Source organism: Oryctolagus cuniculus, chromosome 4 (genome assembly GCF_051225735.1).
Source record: "Oryctolagus cuniculus isolate XC-2025 breed Fujian yellow rabbit chromosome 4, ASM5122573v1, whole genome shotgun sequence".
NCBI classification, from domain to species: Eukaryota; Metazoa; Chordata; class Mammalia; order Lagomorpha; family Leporidae; genus Oryctolagus; species Oryctolagus cuniculus.
Window position 1 is genome coordinate 30,350,354 of NC_142870.1, and position 18,635 is coordinate 30,368,988.

An 18,635-nucleotide genomic window follows, 5' to 3' on the forward strand; every position below is an offset into this window, starting at 1 on the left:
CCTGAAAAAATACCTCCAATTCCTGATGTAGAATTCAAATAGATTCATGAAACCTAAGAACTTGAACTCATTACCTAACACAATTATAGCTCTCAAAGTCCAAGTAAAATATTCTACACCACATCCAAAACAGAACTTGATCGAATTTTAGAGATGCATTGAGTATTTGGACTATTCCTATCTGATATCATAGTTTTGACAAAGTGTTTCCACACAGATGCAAAACCATAGCATAATTAACACCAATGAGTACTTACTGGACAGATGGATTTTCTTCCTATCTGGCAAGTGAGAGATGACATTAGAATACTGTCATGATGAGCTAACTATCTATAAAGTAAAAACTAATAATTTTCCATGTTTTTAGTAGCAGGCACCAAGACTTTTTAAAACCATAAATTTCTGAAAAGCTCTCAATAGTTATGTAATTTTCTTCATTCCCAATTATGTGTGAAAAGACAATTGGTACTTCATGTCTTCATATTTTCATCCCAACAGTACTTCCCATTAAAGGGACATGAATGAACCATTTCCTTGAAGTAGGCTGGAATGGTTCATTGTGTTCCCCACAAGATCATTCTGACATTTGAATTGACCCAGTTATCTGGTCCATATTAGTTTTCGTTGAGATTATCACTAGAAAGTTAGGGGTCAACATAGAAGTCTATATTTCTCAAGATTTATTCAAAGAATAACCTAGAATTATTTTAGACTGTAGAAGGTCTTTTTTTTTAAAGATTTTTTTTTTATTTATTTGAGAAGCAGAGTTACAGACAGACAGAGGGAGAGACAGAGATAGAGAGAGAGAGAGCTTCCGTCACTGTTTCACTCTCCAAATGGTCTCAATGGCCAGAGATGGGCCGATTCGAAGCCAGGAGCCAGGAGCTTAATCCAGATCTCCCATGTGGGTGCAGGAGCCCAAGCACTTGGGCCATCTTCCACTGTTTTCCCAGGCCATCGTAGAGAGCTGGATGGTAACTGGAGCAGGCAGAACTCAAATCGGCACCCATATGGGATGCTGGAGCCACAGGCAAAAGATTAACCTACTGCACCACAGCACCTGCCCCAAGAAGGTCTTAAAGTTAATATATATCTGCTGGTTCAGAACTACTTCCCCAGGAATTTCTCCATAATCAATCCAATGTCAGACACACAAAGGAATGACTCATAGTCCTATATGCATTAAGGTAATACTTCTCAAACTTGAACATTGGATGAAATCACTGAAGATTAAAGTATTATTTTTAATTATCATTTAATCATTTGATAATGACATCAAATATTAACATTTGACCTTGAAATATTTGGTTCCTAGTTGATTTACTCCCTATATTATAAATGAGGGTACTACACAGGTTTGCAGAAAACATGAATTAAAACACATGCTTACTTTGGTGCAAAAATGTTTTGAACTTTGTGCAGTGGTTTCCTGATATTTTTATTTCACAACTTTTTGGAGACAACACATTCGTGTGTGTGTGTGTGTGTGTGTGTGTGTGTGTGTTTGATCTAAATTGAAAACATCTTTCCACTTAGCCAATAAAGACAGGCTGTGCGTAAAGGCTTCCTATGGAATGTGCGCAACGTATGAAATAGTCTTGCTAAAATGGAACAAGAAGGGAATCTGACAAATATTTCAGCCAAGCCCTCAGCTGACAGGAAATAGGAGAAAAGAGATGCATCACTATAGACACTGTAAAAATGCAATCACTGAAATGCAGAATGAGGAAAAGACTAGTCACCCAGTTTCATCAGCACATAAATTGCAAAGAATTAAAAGGAGAGGAAACTTACAGATTGAAAGAGAATTTAAAAATTTATCAGCCATTCCCAACCTCATGCTCATTGTCATGAATCCCTTATTTTTTTTTTTTTTTGCTATTAGAACCTCTGTTTTCAAGGAAAATAGTATATACATGTATGAATATAATGTCTACATTTGAATTAAATGTGGCGAAATGTTAAAAATGTTGAATTTTAAAGCTGAAAATAAATTATAAATAAAAAATGTCAAGCAAATATCATGCAAAAGCCCTCATTTGAATCCTCAAACAGCAAGCAAAAGAAAAAAATGAGGCAATCAGAGAAATGTATAGATTTGGGACATTTAATGATGTTAAAGAAATACTGTAAGTATTTGTAGGCATAATAATGTTTCAAACACACTGTTTATCTTTTAAAGACAGGTATTGAAATTGCTATAGATGCATCCTTATTATGTGATATTTGAGTTTGCTTCAAAAGAATGCAGGAAGTTACGGATAAGTGAGTTGAGCTAAATCCAAATTGGACATAAATTGATAAAAGTTAGATAGTTGAACCTATATGTTTGATTAGCATGTGGAAATTCATTATACCTATCTCTCTAATGTTTATATATTTAAGATTTCCATAATAGAAGTTTTTAAAAAGGAATGCTGTCAATTTAAAATATATTTTCATTAACACTAATGTGAGTAGAAAACCCAACGAAAATGTGCAAAAATACAGATAATAATCATTAAAACAGAGAGAACTAATTCAGTAATATTTGGAGCACAGAGAGAAGGAGGTGGGTTCTGACTAGTGTTACTGAGGTGCACTACAGATAGAATAAGTCTTCCAGATGAGAGCCCTCAGGAAGAATGGCAGGATAACCAGTACAAAACCAATGTATTTGGATTATGTGCCAATAGAAGCTTAGACAAAAATGACTGGTTAGAGAGTAGAAAAACTATTCCCCTTCTTACTTTATTTCACAGATTGAATTCTGAGTCATCTCTTTCATAGATGTGCAGAAAACTTTGTAGGATACAGAGGATGTATGGGGGAGGTTGAGGGTAAATTTATCAAAAATCACTGCTGCAGTATTCAAAATAGCATTTATAAGAGTTCTACAAAAGATTCATGAAAAAAATGGTATCAAAAGATGTTTATTTGGGCACCAAAATTGAAATTTATGAAGTTATTTTCATAATGTCAATTCTCCATGAAATTTTTGAAGACTCCTTATATTAGTCTTTATTCTCAAAGACTGAACCTTTAGAACTCAAATGGGTATTATTTGTTTACAAGGCCCACATTTTTAAATTCATTTCCTACAGATTGATGCCCCATTTGGAATCTTGTTACTCAAACCGCTGTCAATATTTTTCCTTATATTTCATCAGGTTTGTTTAAGTGGCCTGGAACTGTGATATACTGGCCAAATTAATTCCATATGAGTATCTGCTTCAAGACTTGAGTGCAACCTTTACCCTTTTGTTGGTCCATTCCTGATCTTGAACTTACTGGAGTGTGTTTGGATTATAGTCAATTTAAATCCATTATGCAATCAATAATTGAACTATGCTCCTAAGATGCATTCTGTTTAACACTAAGGGAACAATAACACAGCTAGACTCTTATGAAGTGTTATGAAGAGCTGCAGTCAAGTGGAGACTTTTTTTCATTCTGGTTAGAGTATTCTGTGCCATTTTAACCTTGAGCTGAACAGAACTGTGAATAGTATATAAAATTCCTTTATCTTTGTTGTTTCAATGTTAAGAGGCCTTATTAACACAAAGACATTAACAGTCATTGGGTCAGTAAACATTTAATTTTAATGCTTATAATAAAATAAAAAGATAATAACTACCATTGAACTGATATTTTTGTCAATTTGCTTGGAGCTTTATACAGCATTACATTTATACAGTTTCATTATTTTTTTTGGCATTCTGGCATTGCACGAGATCATCCAGCCAATTGCGCCCAGCAAGCCCACTGATTTTGTCTACAGACTTCTCAATAGCAGTGAGCGGAGTTATTGTAGCTTTCACAAATGTACCCAGGAGTGGGCTGGTGTCAACTCCTATTACATCAGGAGAACATCTTTTTCCAACTCTACTGTAAGTGACATCATATGGTAGTTTAAAATGGCCATGGTGGGAAAATTTACACTTTAGAAATCAGCAGATTTATTTTTCCCCCATCATAGAGCCTGTCAGTAAACACTAACACATCATTCCATATATCTCTCTTTCATTCTTCATGAATAAATGTTGTCAACAGGCATATCCTTCATGGCCCAGGTATTTTTGCTGCAAAGAATTTTTTTAGAGGTAGAAACTGAATTTTAAGCATATAAATGGAAAAGAAAGAGTCCAGCCTCAGTGAGCACACCTCTCACCCAGCCCACTCTCAGCCACTCACCAATTTGTTCCATTTCTTCAAAGAGCAGGGTGAGGAAACCCTGGTCCTTTGGGCATTCTCTCCATGTCAGTGGGAGAAATACTAGGTTTCAGCAAACTATGGCCTGTGTGTGCGAAATTTCCCAAATTACTGTTTTATTGCATGCATTTTGTTGGAATACACTCAGGCCTATTTGTGTGTTGTCTGTCTGTGTCAGCTTTCACACCTCAACAGAAATGCTGAGGAGGTGCAACACAGATTAGAAGCCCTTGCAAAGACAAACATATTTACTATCTGGCCCTTTAGAGCAGAAATCTTCCACATATGGCAGGGTCGTGATGTGCTGGGTATAGGGATAATGCTTTATTTTGGATGTAGCTTACGCAAGAATATGGTGGGAATAAGTTCAAAATCTTTGTCTTTCCTCAACTTCAGAGAATTAAGCTATTTCTCTCAACTATATCCTTATGTATTCATGAAGTTCCATCATGTAGGGAGAGATATTAACCATTATGTCAGAAAAACATTCATGTATTGGTTCATAGAGGCTGGGATACCTAGTTACTGTATCAGAATCTCTATTCAATCATTCCTTCATTTATTCATCTAATAAATATTTATTAATGGACTACAAGAGTTCAAAGGCTCCAGGGGTATATTCTTGAATGACAGGTGGAGTATATATTTTAGTGGGAAAGAATATAAACATAAACATGTTTGTTTACTGCCTAATATATAATCAAGAAGTGATGAATAGCATGAAGAAAATTTACAGCAGGAAAGATTTTGAACAATGAATGAAGTGTTTTTAAAATACATTTGGAGAAGTCACCCCTAAGTAGATAATATTTAAGCAGCAGCAAGACCACTGGAAATTTGCAAGGAGGATAAGGACTTGAATTAATTTCCCTGGGCCAGTATTGTGGCATCTTTGGGTAAAGCCACCGCCTGTGACACCAGCATCCATATGGGTACCAGTTTGATCCTGGCTGCTCCACTTCTGATCCAACTCTCTGCTAACGATCTGGGAAAAGCAGCAAAGGATGGCCCAAGTGTTTGGGCCTTTGTTTCCTAATGTGGGAGACCTGGGTGAAGTTCCTGGCTTCAGCTTAGCCCAGCACTGGCTGTTGCAGCCATTGGGGGGAGTGAAATAGTGGCTGAAGATTCTCCATCTCTACTTCTCTTTAACTCTGACATTTAAGATAAACAAATAAATATTAAAAATAAAGAAAAAGAAAATCTTTCAGATATATTAAATCCAATGAATAAGGTTAAATATTTTTCTATTCTTTTTTTAAAAAAATGCATTTTTGAGATAATATATTTTTAATTTACATTATAGCCAAAGGCTTAACCCTCCACTAAATAGTTTAACATATAAAAAGTAAAGAGACCATAGTTGAATAGGAAAATAGACAAGGATTATAAGTAATAATAAAAAAGATATTCAATGTCATTAATAAATTTTAAAATAGTCACAATGCCATAAAAACTAAGATTTATTTATTTTATTTGAAAGAGTAACAGAGAGGGCGAAAGATATCTTCTTCCATCCATTGCTCCCCCTAATACCTGAAACAATCAAGACTGGGCTGGGCCAGAGTTCGGAGTTAGGAACTCCGTCTTGGTCTCTTACATGGGTGGGAAGCACCCACGCCATCATCCACTGCTTCGCAGGTGCATCAACAGGAAACTGGAACAGAAGAACAGAGTAGCAACTGCTTGAACCAGGCACTCCAGTCAAGTTGGGGCTCAACCTGCTTCTTTTTTTTTTTTTTTTTTTTTTTTTGACAGGCATAGTGGACAGTGAGAGAGAGAGACAGAGAGAAAGGTTTTCCTTTACTGTTGGTTCACCCTCCAATGGCCGCTGCGGCGGGCATGCTGCGGCCGGTGCACCGAGCTGATCCGAAGGCAGGGGGCAGGTGCTTCTTCTGGTCTCCCATGTGGGTGTAGGGCCCAAGGACTTGGGCCATCCTCCACTGCACTCCCTGGCCACAGCAGAGAGCTGGACTGGAAGAGGAGCAACTGGGACAGAATCCGGCGCCCCGACTGGAACTGGAACCCGGTGTGCAGGCGCCGCAGGCGGAGGATCAGCCTATTGAGCTGCGGCGCCAGCCTCAACCTACTTCTGAGTCACAAAGCCCACCACAAGGTCGAGTCCTTAATCTTTTTTACAAACTTTATTGACTATTAATAAACACAGGTGATTTCCCAATCAGTACAGCTATAGAATTTTTTTAAATAAATGTTTTAATTACAGTAAACTTAACTCTCCCTTCTTCTTTTCTTAGATTTCACGCTAAGGTTTTAGGGAATACACTCTACAATTTCCAAACAAATATCCTTGAAATTTTTTCCTGCTGTTTCACATCCAAAACCACCTTCTCTTACTAATCCCACAACTCCCCATGATGCCCTGGGTATTGCGAATTCAGTATCTACTCCAAAAGTTATATTTCTTTCTTTGTCCTAAACAAAGGGTAGATTTTTGAACTGACTGAAAATTTCCAAATACAACATGCAAAAGTAGCTGGTTTAAAAAACCAGCAGAATTCACATTCCAATGAACATTTTGGCATTTTAGTAGGGTCTTGGTGGGGTTCCCTGTCACATGCAACTGCCTGTGACTCCAAAGGAACCTTTCAAAGTCACTAAAATTCAGGGTATATGAAAGTACAGGGAGATATGTGAATGGGCTGGCAGACAATTCTCAAATCAAAGAATAAAAGTGCAAAGCTGATATTTCTGAGACTTAGTTTTTGAAATCTAAATATTGTATGTTCCTAATTGCAACAAAAGATGACTCAAAATGACTTAAAAGTATTAAAGAAACAAGGAAATGCTAGTTACCACGGAAAGTTTTTTTGTTTATATATATATATGTATTATATATATATAAAACAAGCAGATACATATCATATTGCCATTTTTTTCATTTTAAAAATGCTGTGTATAACCTCAATTGTATTTTCCTTAGTGTTGAAATGAAGATAAAAAAGGTAAAAAAATGAGGACCTGGAAGTCTAGCTGCCCACGATGTGGGTGAGCTCTGCTGGACTTCTACCTCCCAAGCAAGGCTTTTAGGAGTGTGCCTGGGGAGTGTGGAAGGGTTAAAGTTTTGTCTGTGACACTGAAATTGAGGCCAGCTGTAGGTCATATTCACGTCCCAGTCACAGGAAAATGAACCTGTGAGACAGAACCTAATTATCTGCTAAACCAAAAGCCAGTCTCAGTTCAATAACTTACGACAGAGCTAGCAGCCAGATATAGTGTTACCATGGCAACTTTGGAAAAAGCTCCACTGCGGTTGAGAATAAGGAGGAAGGGAAGGAGACTGTAACCCTAAATGTGCTGTAGCTGTTTGATCTCGGACAAGTGGGTCTGCTTAGAAACCCGGGTTATTCTATACACGCCTACCATTGTCTACTCACTTTAATATCTACTACAATTACTGGAAAGAAAAATGTGACCACAATGTCCTCTGGGCTTAAAAATTATTCACGAATTAATGGCACAAATGGGAATTAATTTTAAAAGGAAAAACCCAAGCTTCCTCTTTCTCCTTCTCCATGCCATTCCCAAATACAGATAAAGCAAGATACAAAGGGTGAGGGATTTCGAATACCTCATCAATGTAGCGATAGGGTTTGTGTTCACGAAATTCATTATCATCGTCTTTCCTCTGCTTCCAAAATGCTGAGATATCTTTAAGGGAAAAATCAGGGAAAAGAAGCAATAGGATTTGCTTCACTAAGGGGTAGGTTTCAAACTAGAGAGTGGGTGGGGCTGGGGCTTGGGATCCTTTTTGAACTCTGCCAAAACTTTCCAGTGAAATAATTTCCAGGGATATTGAGTTATGGAGAATCAACCATTAGAGGAGGAGAAGTCCTGTTGGGTTGGTCATTTTTCTTCTTGCCAGTTCATCTTTGTAGTTCATTCTGAAACAGCGGTCGATTTCTGAGTATTGAAGATGGTATGGCTTTACACACAATTAACATGAACACTGTGACAGCAGCATCTCACTAAACGCACTAGCAGCAGAGGAAACAGGAGCTTACCCTCCTGTCAGGTGTGTTTAGAGGAAGAATTCAGAAGCAGATTCCTCTATTTTGTTGTTGCTGTTTTGGCTTGTTTTGTTTTTAGTCATTCCAATGCAGACAAATCCGACTAACGCTTGTCAGCTACAATTATTGGGTTTCAACATATTTGACAATTTTGATGTGTCATTAATGATGTAAGAAGACACAGTCAGCACACAATGGCATCACTTGGGTTTGCAATTCCACCGTTAATACCAGATTTGAATCATAAAGATATCGTGGATAGGAAGAAATATACAGGCACAGCAGTTGTGTTCCTTTATGTGTACCTCAAACATTTTGGGTTTGGAAGGGGAGAGGAAGGAATCAGGAGATGAATAATATCCTTTTCATATGCATGAATAACTTTGCAGTAATGCAAATGAGAAAACATGAAATGGAAAGTAGGTTTCTTCTAGCAGAAATATGACTCAGAACGTAGCCTGGAATTTGCCAATAAATTAGAGTCACTTGCGATATCTGTGAATTTTCTTTAAGATGTCACATCTTATAAAAACACTTTATCCTACCCTATTATATCATATATTCAATATATAATTAAGAAAATAATGGAAATCCACAACTTCACATTCCTTTAAACTATTATGATAAATGCAAGGGAGATCTAAGACTGTAAAAAGATAAAAGGCAGGAGTGTGTGTGTGGGTGGGGTGGGTAGTTGGTAGGGAGAGTTGGCACAAAAGCAACACCAAAGGGGAAAATGAATTTTCTGATTAATTTCCAGGTAGAAGTAACCTAACCTCTATGCATGACCCTAACTTAATTCCTTTTCAAGTAAATGGAAATCAGAAAGTAAACCCCTTTCTAAGACAGATGTTTCTGAGATCTAATTATTAAAAGGCTTGCAAAGATGCCAACTAAAGCAATGAAGTCCAATAAACTCTTTGGATCCTGTTACTCCTAATATCAGTTTTCTCCTAATGATTCCTCTTATATGAATTAATTAGTTAGGAAAGAAAATGAAGCAATTTTATCAGAAAAGCATCTGAAAGAGCTATTGATTCAAATGCTTTTTACATTTTAATCTTATCACACATGATTAACTTGCAGATATGAGCTTGGTAAGGATGCAAAGGATGCAAAGCACTAAATTTCATTGGATTCTCTCTTCCATTTGAATTCCCAGGAAAGATACTGGAAGCACTAACAAAAAAATCATACTGTTTATCTCATAATGTGTTTAGTTAATGATTTTGAAAAGCTGTGCCATGACTTTACATAACCTGGCATTTCTAAACTATTCCATTGCACATTTCCTTTATGATCATCATAGATACTTCCTATAAGTGTGGGTAGATGTGTGTGTGTGCATGGTGCACTCACATACTTTCCTTATTCCTGTCATAATCCTAAAATCCAGGAATGAGAAGTGTATGAAGCATATGCCCTATTCAGCATAAAGGCTCTGGCATGTTCAATTAACATTAAACAAATACGATAAAATAAATTGAAGTCGAAATTAATATTGCAACTTATAACAATCTGTTTATCATATGAAAACCTTTAACGTGCTTGTTGACTGAGCAAATAAATAGACTTATATGCTAAAGACCAATGACTTGACTATCTGAATAAAAACAAAAAGAGTAAAAGCAGAGTTGAAAGAAACAGAGGGGCAGAAAGAAAAGACTAACCTCTATGCTATTCTCAATTAACTACATTTCCATCCCCAGGAAGGTAAAGGAAAAAAAATACAGAAATAAAATAATCATCATTGGATATAACATTGTAAATGAACTGGAATATATGAGAATTTAACCTTTAATAAAAATGGAATCACTTATATCTGATTTTTACTTTCTCTCCTTTATGTTTGGCCACTGATTTCTGGCCTTCACAAACTTTTGTTAAAATGGGTCTGAGTCTTGGTTTCTCACCCTAGGGAAATTCATGAAACTCTTCTCTCAGCAGTAAATTACATAATGCTACTCTTAGAGAATGTAGCTTATAGATTAAACAGTTATCCTTTGCTTTAGTTGGTGATTTGGAATGTCTGAACCTCTAGAATCTTCCACCTGTTAGTTATCTAATTGATGTCTCGTGCAGACATGGGAAACTTTCCAGATCACTTTCACATCCTGATAAAGGACATTCTTAGAAGAAGGAGATTGGTTAGGGATTTGAGGGGATTGGGAATTTATTTCAGGCTTTCTCTAGTAGGTGGAAGGGATCATAACCCTTTGGTTATGACCCTATGTCTGCATACTCATCTATTGAGTATCTGTTATCCACATCCCTCCCTACACTGTTGCAAAAATAGGAGTGAAATATGGAAATGTCACTTGCCTACATCCAATTCTCTCCTCTCATTCTGGCATCCAGACTCTTGACTACCCCTGCTTAGAAAGTTCCATGGTGTCCTGCTGGATGAGCAACTGCCTTTAGATCACACCCTTCTCTATTGTATGGTTAATTTTTATAAATTCTACCATCTAGGTTTCTAATTTAGACTATTATTGCTGGCCATGCTCCTTAGAAATTAAAAATAAAAACATTTTCTTCCTGAGAGCCTAACATTTCCAAACCAGAGCACTGTGCTTTCAGCATATTGTATGTACTTTAAGTTTTTCTTTTTTAAAGATTTATTTATTTATTTATTTGAAAGGCAGAGTTATAGAGAGGCAGAGACAGATAGAAAGAGAGGTCTTCCATCCGCTGGTTCACTCCCTAGATAGCCACAATTGCCAGAGCTGAGCTGATCCGAAGCTAGAAGCTTGGAGCTTCTTCCAGGTCTCCCACGTGGGTGCAGACTTGGGCCACCTTCCACTGCTTTCCCAGGCCACAGAAGCGAGCTGGATCGGAAGTATAGCAGCCAGGACTTGAACCAGTGCCCATATGGGATGCCGGCACTGCAGGTGGCAGCTTTACCCGCTGTGTCACAGCATCAGCCCCAATGTGCTATTAGTTTTTTAAAAAAAAAAATTTAACAGGCACTTTAATTCTGCTGATGATATTCTTGATTGTTTGTTTCCTCCTACTGAAGCCAAGAGTATCATTGCTCAAATGAGTAGAGAAAAAATAAAGCAAAACGTGTGACTAGGGAACCTTGGTTTAAATTTTTCAGGAAGCATTCCATCACTTTACAAACATGGCTGTTTCTATTCAACTTTCTAACCCTGGTCCTCTCTTGTCCCCCTATTCCCGCTGCCTCCACTTTTTTCAGGTCATTATCATCTTTCCCAGTTAATGCTCCGAATCACTATAAATAATTGTATAAAAGCATATTTATTACCAGAGTACTGGTTTTGCTAAGTTTTCAAAAAAAAAAGTGAAATAAATTCAATATTACATCTATGAGTCAAATGGTTAAATCAATCATACTATAGTGAATACATGATAAAATATGAGATACGGCATTCACTTAGTATTTAATAAATAAAAAGCAAGTTACAAAGAATTATGAAAGTCTTGGGTATATGCATGATGAGAAAGATTGAGGATATATGGGTATATATTTTATAACAATAGAAGTCGTCCAGGTGATGGGATTAATCATTGTTTTCATTTTTCTATTAATCTGGAATTTATAATTTTATAATAAAGAACATTTTCTTTCTTTGCACAGTAAGTTTAACATATTTTAAACTAACTATTAATATTTAAATTATGTGAAAATATATTTAATTTGCTTCAGCTGATTTGAGACCAGTAGATTCAGTGACATTGGACTAGCAGGTTTAAATCCATCTGTAAGTAGTAACACTGTCTTTCCAGTTGCACAGGAAGGGATTACAGTATTTTTAGGATATCAATCAAATGAACAGACAGAAGTTTTAGAAATGAGATAAGTTTAATAAATTAATATCATAAAGAAATTTATAATCTTTGCAAGTTAAATGTATTATTTAGGCAGAAGGCTGAAATAAATGTCCCTATACATATAGTTCTGCTTCATTTATTATAAGGTGCTTCAAAATTTTTAGTTCCATTGTGACAAATTTCCCAGGCTTCCTCCAACATCTTTTGTTTTATTCCTTTATGTTTTTTAAAGATTTATTTATTTATTTGAAATGTAGAGTTTCAGAGAGGCAGAGGCAGAGGGTGGAGGGAGAGAGAGAGAGAGAATTGTCTTCCATCCACTGGTTCATTCCCCAAGTGGCCGCAATGGCAGGAGCTGCACCAATGCAAAGCCCTCATAACTGACCCCTCATGGCTTTATAAACAGAGGAACATATACATACATGTGTGTTCCCTGTCTTTTGCCATGTGATATTGAGCATTGACTCAGGACTCTGATAGCAAGAAGTCTTTTTCAGATGAAGATTCTAGATCTTACATCTCTGGGCTTATGAGCCAAAATATAATTTTCCTTTATACAATTAACCCACCTCTGGTATTCTGCTATAATAATGAAAAATGGGCTAATACAAGTGGTTTTAAAACATCTCTTTTGCAAGTCTTATAAACACTACAGCATCCTTTTCATCAAAAGAAGAATAGCCATACAGGAATATGCAACCTCAGAGTTCAGATTAGGAATTCAGGTTAGGGGACCATGGTTTAATCTCCATCTTCTTCTTCTTCTTCTTTTTTTTTTCCTTCCTGCACATGTACAATAGTCTCTCTACATGTCTTATAATACTTTTTATCTTCTCATTTTACCATTCCTTACCCAACTCTTTGTCAACAGAGCAATCTGTCAGTCACCTAAGACATATTACAAAATGCACCCCTGTATTCTATACCCCAGACATAGTAAATTGTAATTTACAGGGATTGAAAAATGGTCAGTCTTCACAAAGCTTATAGTAGTTCTCCTATGTCCTGTGTGTTGGGGTCTTAAGCCATACAGACTGCAAACAGAATAACTTTGCATCTCACAACAACCTTGCATCTATCTAAAAATAATTAAAAGCTACCAATGGCTACCACATTGTAAAATTGTACAATTACTAGGACAGACCCACGAACAATGCAGGTCCTTTACAAACTGAACTCATCATACCCTTCAATAGGCACACAACTTCTAACTGTTCAACAAATGTTTCTTGTCTTCAACAAGATTCTAAGTTCATATTGTATTCTTCATCTGCCTAGCATAGATCATGTTTTGTAAAGGAGTATGAATGAATGAATGAATAAATGAATAGAAGGCTAGATAAAAACTAAGGGTTGGTAGTCTCTTATCTGTAATTGCCTGTAATTCCATTTGCTACTGGGTATTTACAAAATAATGAATTTGCAATTAAAAAGTGTTCCCGTTTAAAAACATGATTTGAGACAAAATTGGGGACTAATAATAAATAACAATAAAGATGAGAAATCACTACCAAGTATTATAGTATCATCCCATACTCAATAAATCAAAGGCAGTTTTTACTCAAATTCTTCATTATTATAATGTTTAAAAGAGCTACAGCTTTGCTGAATTTAGGTCACTCTTGGAGAAGGATCAAGCAAAAATCCTAAATATTATAAATCAAAGAAATTAAGCTGCCACTTGAACCATGCAAATTCCAGGTAGGAGTGCCTGCCTGAGCGCCAGCGACTCCATTTCTGAATCAGTTTCCTGCTAATGTGCCTGGGAAGCATCATATGATGGCCTGTTCACTTGGGTCTCTGCCACTCAAGTGTGAGACCCATATGGAGTTCCTGGCTCCTGCCTTTGGCCTGGTCCAGCCCTGACCGTTGCAGGCGTTCGGAAAGGGAGGAATGGAAGATATCTGTCTCCCTCTCTGTCACTCTGCTTTCAAATAATTAAATCTTTAAAAAAAAATTTGAACAATGACAGCTCCTAAAAGCCCTTAAAAGAATTTAAAAGTGTGGAGTTAGCCATGTGTCTTGTATATTGAATGGTTGAAAAAACTGATGCAGTAAATGTGTGGACCCACCTAACGTGATTAAGTACTTGTTATTCATCACTGGCTCCAGAATACTTAATAATCAAAATGATTTAAGGATTTATTTACTTTATTTGAAAGAGTTACAAAGACAGGTGTGTGTGTGTGTGGAGAGAGAGAGAGAGAGAGAGAGAGAGAGAGAGAGAAATATCTTCCATCAGCCAGTTCACTTCTCAAATAACTGCAACAATGAGGAATGGGTCAAGCCAAAACAAGGATCCTGAAACGCTGTCCTGGTCTCCCACATGGGTGGCAGGAGTCCAAACTTGCAGACTATTTTCTGCTGCTTTCCCAGGCACCTTAGCAGGGAGCTGGATTGGAAGTGGAGCAGCCAGGACTTGATTCAGCCCTTAATTGGGATGCCAGGATCACAGGCAGTGGCTTAGTCCACTATGCCACATTGCTTTCCCCTGAGACTATTTTAAGAAAATAAAAACACAAATACTTTTCAGAGGATTCGAAACCTCCTTGATTGAAGTTCAAAATTACTCCAAAATTTATGCTATTATTAATCAATGCTTACTTTTACAGTTTGTATTTTTAAATAATAGAACAACTCAAAAGAATTTTGTAAAACTAAATAACAGTTGCTTCTATTACCATTTTTAAAACTATCTATGTAGAGTGGGCATTTGGCCTGGTGATTAAGATATCGGCATTCAACATCAGAGTACCTGGGTTCAAGTCCCAGTTCCAGCTCCCAATTCTAACTTCTTGCTAATGTGCTCTCTGGGAAGTAGCAGGTAGCAGGGTAAGGCAGGGAGCTGGAACCCTGCAACCAATATGAGAGATCTATTACTGAGGTCCTGGATCCTGGCTTCCGTTTGCCCTGATCCCAGTTATTGCTGGCATTTGGGGAGTGAAACAACAGATGGGAGGTCTCACCCTCTCTTTTTCAGTCAGTCTCTCTGCCTATTAAAAAAAAAAAATCAACCTACGATGATTATAATAAAATCTGGCTTCTTAGTGATTTTTTTTCTTATTGAAAATTTTAGAAATCAATTTTTCTATATAAGAATGAAGAAGGAAGTAAGAATATGCTTTTACAGCTAAAAGAAGTCATGATATAACACTCAAATAATCCTCTTATGACCAAGAAAAACCCAAATAATCCTCAAGTAGAAACAAGAAAAGGCTTGGAGTGGTAACCCAAGATTTGTGAAATGAAATTGATTTCCATTCAAATCAGGTCCTTTACTCTTCTAGAAAATGTCAAGGTGTCAGCTTTGGCCATGAAGACACTGTGATTTATGGCTGAGACAAAACGATAGTACCATCTGACTGTCTGGAGCCATGGTGCAGTGTCTGGAAAAGCTGCCAATGACGGCCATCTCTTTTTTTAACCAATCAGCATGGTTTAACTAAAACCCAAGTCCTTTTTCTCCCACCTTGATAAGGAAACGACAAAATGCAAACTGGAAGATTTACTTTGTGAGAAATACATGAGCTTTGGAGGGGAAGTAGGCATCAAGTTTCCACAAAACAAGTTACACATATTATTTATGGCAATCTATAGATCAGTCCTTTAGAAACACATATTTATAATAGAACCATAAACAGATGTTCCAAATATGACAACTTATTTTAATATACTGGAAACCCCAGCATAATTTTGTAATTTGATTAATTAGTAAGAATTATGAATGTTAAACTTTCAAACTCTCTAAATTATATTTACAGCTTTGCTCATTTGCATCTCAAAAAGTAAAATGTTTTATATTAGAATCATTATTCATAGGAAATTAATCTTTTTCTCATTGTGAGAAAGATTTCTAAGTTGTAGTTCCTGATTGTAAAATGTAAAAACAGCTCTAGTCATACCATGATGAACAATGCTAAAAAGTTAAAAATAAATGTCAGAATATAAAATTTTAATCATGTAATTGTACACACATACATATATATATATACACACACACATATACATACACACATACACCATTGTCAGAAGAGAAGAAGGGAATTCATAAGTGAAAAAATAAAAGATTTCCAAGACTCATCAACAAAAGCGTCCCTAACTCTGGAGGTGAATGTGGAAAGAATATAATAGAGTGACCTATTTATATAACGGTTAAGCAGAATAAAATCAATATCACCTCTTTACCAAACTATTTCTAATAATGCTAGGTAATATTTAAAGTTTTGCATTCCTAAATGACAACAAATGGTGCTTCCTCATGTGTATCACATGTTAAATGATCATGAAAAACATTCATAAGACATAATTAATCTCAATATTCAAGGTTGAGATTCATTGCAACAGATGTTTTACAGTTTCCATGCTACATAGAGCACTTTTGGCTGAATTTCCTAATATTGTCCACATATTGATAGGCACCACTAAGTTTACCAAGATAAACATTTGAGAAAAACCTATACAATATAATTGTACTGAGCATTTAAAACTTTGTAGTGGTTGCTGTGAACTCTATTAATTTTTTCCTGCTTTAAATTTCTTTCACTTTCTGTCATTGAGAGACTCATACTTCATTGTTAAAGTTAGGTTAATCCTACATAGCCATCTAATAACAGTAACCCTTATTTGGACTAAGCAGTGGTTGTACAAATGGGCATTTGATCAAAATAGAGCCAGTCCCAGGCTATCTGGTACTGAACGTGATGTAGAGATGAAGAGAAGCTTTTACTTCTGGAATCACAAGGTATAGGAATGCTGCATTATGCAAATTTGGTCATCTTTGTCACACAAAGAGGGAGCCTAGCTGAGAAGGAAGTCAACACAGTGAAGAAAGGGAAAGGGTGAGGGTGTGATATACAGAGGAAGAGGCAGAGGCAAGGGAGAGAGAGTACAGAGAATGTGGGGGTGGTGTAAGCAGAATGGATGAATTAATAAATAAATATTTTGAGTTGAAAAACTTCCATTTATATATGAGTGAGTACCACTCACATATAATGTAAGATTTCTCCACAGTGACCACAAAGACAGTCACTAGTAAGGCCAAGTTTCTTTCTCCTTACAATTTGTTAATGATCAAATAACAAAGAATGACAACTTTGCTTCCAATATCTACATTAATTCTAAATGAAGTTATTAGTGTCCAAAAAAAAAAAAAAAGTGTGCAAGAAATTTCATCCATGAGTCAAGGCCATTCTTTTCCTTGAATGAACTCCATGAATATTCTTTATGTTAATACTGGAACTAATAAAATAAATATTCTTATAGATGTGGGTATTTGAGGGCCAGTGCTGTGACGTAGCGGGTTTAGTTACTGTCTGCAGTGCCACCATTCCATATGAGCAGCGGTTTGGGTCTTGGCTTCTCTGTTTCCAATCTAGCTCCCTTTTAATGGCCTGGGAAAGTGGCAGAAGATGGCCTGGATGCTTGGGCCCCTGCACCCAGTAGGAGAACAAGAAGAAGCTTTGGCTCTTGGCTTCAAACTGGTCCACCCCTGGCTGTTATGGCCATCTGGGGAGTGGACCAATGGAAGGAAGACCTCTCTCTCTCTCTACCTCTCCTTTCTGCAACTCTGCCTTTCAAATTAATAAATCTTAAAAAAAAAAATGTGGTTATTTCTTACAGGTGCATATGTCTCACAGATAGTTAAGTAAAGGGCAAACAGAATGTTCTAACTTAATAAATAACAGATAAGGTAAGAATCACATTTTTAATCTTTCAAATTTAGAATCATATTGTCTTAGCATTTACCAACAGCTTGCTTTTTCAGAGCTCCTTCATTATATTTATTCAAAACACTTTAAATCATAGAGTTGTGTGCAAGGAAATCAACTGGAAATAATCTTCAAGTTGAGAATTCTACTTTCAAAGCAGGATGAGCCCTTCAGTTATGATATATCTAATTTCTAACAACAAAAATACATGATTTCTTTGTTGTTTTCAGGCAGTGGACTAAATGGCCCTCACTCAGGTACATCCTATGGGAAGAAAAAACATTTTTTAAAAAACACATGATACAATTTCTTTGAGAGTCACTTTTTCCTCACTAACTGAAAAAAGACACCATAAATTAAGAGTACAAATTTCATTCTTGGAGAAAGAATCTTAAAGGTTGACATTTCTTTGAACAATTGTTTCAGAAACCCTTTTTAAAGTACATTTTCATTTTCTGGCATGGCTTGAATTGAATTCTAAACTTTCTGCTGTCTTTCCTGTAAGCCTCTCTGGTGAATCTAAATGGGCTTCCCTATATATTTAGTACATTCCAGAATTCTTTGTCACAGTGCCTACTTTGCTTTATTATCAGAGAGCAGCCTCGGAAGTCCAGCAGCCAGTTTGTTTTCTGCCATTAATAAAGAGTCTACTTTTTTTCCCCTACTTCTTTGAAGAAGTTGAAAAGGCTCCATGTTGGGTAGAGGGGGGCCAGGAAGAGAGGGAGAAATGGAGGGAACTGACTGTGGTCTAATCCCCCAACAAAAAAAAATGTTGTCTAATGGAGAAACCTCCTCAAGCTTTACAAGTGCTCAGGCCGGGCTTCTAGTGTGATTTTTAACAGAGTAGTAGCGTAGCCACAGATTGGTCCCCTCACTCCCACCCCTTATGATTAAAAAGTCTACCATGAGAAAGACT

General features: G+C 36.5%; 1 long non-coding RNA gene across 36 annotated transcripts in view; it reads right to left on the reverse strand.

Moving 5' to 3' along the window:
• Positions 1-18,635, reverse strand: part of LOC103350594 (uncharacterized) — a 647,925-nt gene that overhangs the window by 80,155 nt on the left and 549,135 nt on the right. For 17 of the 36 annotated variants that reach the window (XR_016232315.1, XR_016232325.1, XR_011387764.2 and 14 more), the window contains one exon: positions 14,148-17,983. The exons of 10 other annotated variants lie outside the window; for them this stretch is intronic. This is a non-coding gene — a long non-coding RNA (uncharacterized LOC103350594). Of the gene's footprint in view, positions 1-5,633; positions 5,846-7,096; positions 11,151-12,023; positions 17,984-18,635 lie in introns of those variants that run through there. 9 more of the 36 variants (XR_016232333.1, XR_016232332.1, XR_011387766.2 and 6 more) reach the window with 3 other exon arrangements.